This window comes from Portunus trituberculatus, chromosome 38 (genome assembly GCF_017591435.1).
Source record: "Portunus trituberculatus isolate SZX2019 chromosome 38, ASM1759143v1, whole genome shotgun sequence".
Lineage (NCBI taxonomy): Eukaryota > Metazoa > Arthropoda > Malacostraca > Decapoda > Portunidae > Portunus > Portunus trituberculatus.
The window spans coordinates 22,532,486-22,535,933 of record NC_059292.1 but is presented as its reverse complement, the minus strand read 5'-3'; positions in this window follow the sequence as shown (position 1 = coordinate 22,535,933).

Sequence of the window (3,448 nt, the reverse complement as noted above, 5' to 3'; positions counted from 1 at the left end):
ACACACACACACACACACACACACATTCCCTTCTTCTCCTTTTTTTTCTCCTTTTTCTTTTCCTTTTCGTTCTCCTTTTCTTTCTCCTTTTCCTTCTCCTTTTCTTTTTCCTTCTCCTTTTTCTCTTTACCTTCTCCTTTTCCTTCTTTTCCTTTTCCTTTTCTACTACTACTACTACTACTACTACTCCTCCTCCTCCTCCTCCTCCTCCTCCTTGAAAAAAATGGACACTAAAACATCTTATTGCCTTAAACTTTACCCAGGCAACGGTTATAACTACCACATTAACCACTACGAGATGGCTGAAGACACAATAACCCACAAAAACATAAAATAAGTGATGAAACAAATCAATCAATGACTCAATGACATTTTATTGCTTTTAAATTCAATTAGAAAGAAAAAATTATAACTACATATATTTGTAGCACGAAAGTCAAATAAAAAAAAAAAACACTATACATATCTTATCCATCATTAGAGAGAGAGAGAGAGTTGCTGTTGAATATTCCCTGGTATGTTTTCCCAGCTGTAGTATAATATAAAAACACTCACGGGATGGTTGTCTTTCCCTTCCATCATCTACAGGGTGGTTGGTGATGGTACGCGGCTTGTGTGTGAGTGGCAACAAAACGAAAAAAAAAATATATATATAAGGTTCATTAAAGTGTCACTAAAGTTTTCCTCCTATTACGTGTTGTCTATACAGAGAGACCTTTCATCTTACTCTGTCACTCTTTCTTGTTATCTTTTTTTTCTTTTCTGTCATTCTTTCTTCTCTGCTTTCTTTTTTCTTTCATTCTTTTTTATGATGATTTTGTCAATGTATGGTTCAGTTGACGGATAGGAGAGGTTACTAAAATCACTATAAACCACCAGCAGCTCCTCTCCCTTCCCTCAAAACACGAACACTGACAAGAACACTGCTACTGGAGAGAGAGAGAGAGAGAGAGAGAGAGAGACGGAAATGTTTTGATACCCAAGGATTCGAAGCAGAGTTGAAGCACCGAGATACATGCATAGGGTGGCTAGTGAATCTTTTGTCCCGTTTCGACTTATTTGGTGATCTTTTGGTGTAAACTGGCCAGGGGAGGAATGGAAAACCAGCTGGCGGTACTTCGTTTGATGTTTCTGAAGGGTTATGAGAAAGGGTAAGGTAAATTGATACGACTAAATAGAGAGATAGATGATAAATGACTGACTAATTAACTAACTGCGTAACCCCATAACCTGCCTCTCTCTCTCTCTCTCTCTCCGTGCACATGAGGGTCAGAGGCATCACGTCCCACTCACACTCAGAAACACACACACACACACACACACATGACCTAAAAAGTGAACGTAGGTTGTATCCGTTTGTCCGTCCGGGTGTCCGTCCGTCCGTCTGTCTGTTTGTCTGTGTCTGTTGGGTTATCTCTCTCTCTCTCTCTCTCTCTCTCTCTCTCTCTCTCTCTCTCTCTCTCTCTCTCTCTCATAACAACAGTCTCCCTCTCATTTTTTTCTCTCCTCCTTTTCCCCTTCTTCCTCCTCTTGCTCTTCCTCCTCCTCCTTCTCCTCTTCTTGCTCTTCCTCCTCCTCCTCCACGGAACTATTAATTTTTCACTCAGCAAACGACCGTAAAAACAAAAGCGTACAACCGCACACACACACACACACACACACACACACACACACACATTCTGGTTGGAATTTAATAATGCAATGTAATACTGAGTTCAACGAGAGAGAGAGAGAGAGAGAGAGAGAGAGAGAGAGAGAGAGAGAGAGAGAGAGAGAGAGAGAGAGAGAGAGAGAGAGACTTAAAAGAAAATGCTATTGACAACCGTGAAAATAATAAAAGAATGAATGAAAAGCGAAACAAAATCAAACAATCGAAGAAGAGGAGGAAGAGAGAAGAGGAGGAGAAGCGAGGAAGAGAAGAGAGGAGAGGAGGGAGAAGAGAAGAGAGAGAGAGGAGAGGAGAGGAGAGGTCAGGTGGAGGTGAGCGGGGCAGGCAGGCAAGGTATAGCTGGTCGGGGCGGCTCCTTCGTGCACAAGACCCGTTATGCCGCCGTGCCGCCTACACCCTGCCGGAGCCTGACCCTGCTGCTGTATACCCTGCTGGTCTTACTCCCCCCTGTCTCGTCTGGCTGTGTCTGTACCCTTCCGAAACCCTGCTAATGTTTTAATGGTGTTTCGGTTTTCGTCCTGTTTCGTCTGCTTGTCTATACCCTGTCGAGACCGTGTTAATGTCCGTTTTTACTCTGTCAGGACCCTGTTTAAAGTTTTTCTGTTGCCCCTGCCTTCGTTTCTTCTCTATACCCTCCCTGTCTTCTCTGTTTGTCTCTATACCCTGCCAAACTACTACTTATACGTACCCTGCTGTTGTCTTTCCTCATCTCTCTGTTTGTGTACCCCTTCCCTGCACCCTGTCAGCATATGCCTTACTATACAGTGCCCCTGTCTCATCTGCTTGTGTCTCAACCCTGCCAATATCATATCAGTGTCTTGCTAGTCTTCCTGTCTCTGCTTTGGTTCTCTATTATGTTTATACCCTGCCGAAACTCTGCTAACATTTCTCCTGGTGCTTTGTCTTCATGCATGCCTCTGTTTTTTTTTTTTATCTATTCCCTGCCATGGAAGATTACCCTGCTAGTTTCCTACCACTGCCCTGTTCTTACTTTATCTCGCTCTCCTGTGCCTGTACCCTACCCTGCCAAAACAAACCCTGCCAATATGTTTTTTTACCTGGACTACATTTTTCCTCCTGTGCAGTTCAAACGATGTGTATCTCTCTCTCTCTCTCTCTCTCTCTCTCTCTCTCTCTCTCTCTCAGTAAACACCGCCTCGCTCCTTTCCTTCCCTCATTCTCCCCCCTCTCTCTCTCTCTCTCCCTTCCACCAAAAACAGTCACAGGGGAACAAAAAGAAGGAGTTTCAGGTTTCGTGGTGATGCTGGAAGGCTGTGTTTGCTCAGGCCTCTCCTTCACCACTGTCTTCTCGGCCCCCTCACAGCTACTACACACCACCCACCTCTTCCTCTTCCTCCTCTTCTTCCTCCTCCTCTTCCTTGGGCCAATGTTTGATTCTTTGGCTTATTCGTATTCTTTTCTTCTGGTTTTCTCTTTTTGTTGGTTTTCTTGTTTAATTTTGTTTTGTTTTGGTTATGTAGGTTGGTGAGGGGGAAGGTGTGTACTATAGAGGGAAGGGGTGGGGTGACATGGGAGGAGGTGGAGGAGTGAGGGAGGGATAAACAGTGAGAAGGGATGGAAAGAACTGCCTAATTGGTCTGTTTCTGTCTCTGTCTGTCTGTCTGTCTGTCTGTCTGTCTGTCTGTCTGTCTGTCTGTCTCTCTCTCTCTCTCTCTCTCTCTCTCTCTTATTATTTTCTGTTTGTTTGTTTGTTTGCCCATTTGTTTTTTGCTTTTATTGTTGTTGTTGTTGTACTTCTACTACTTATTCTGTTAGCAA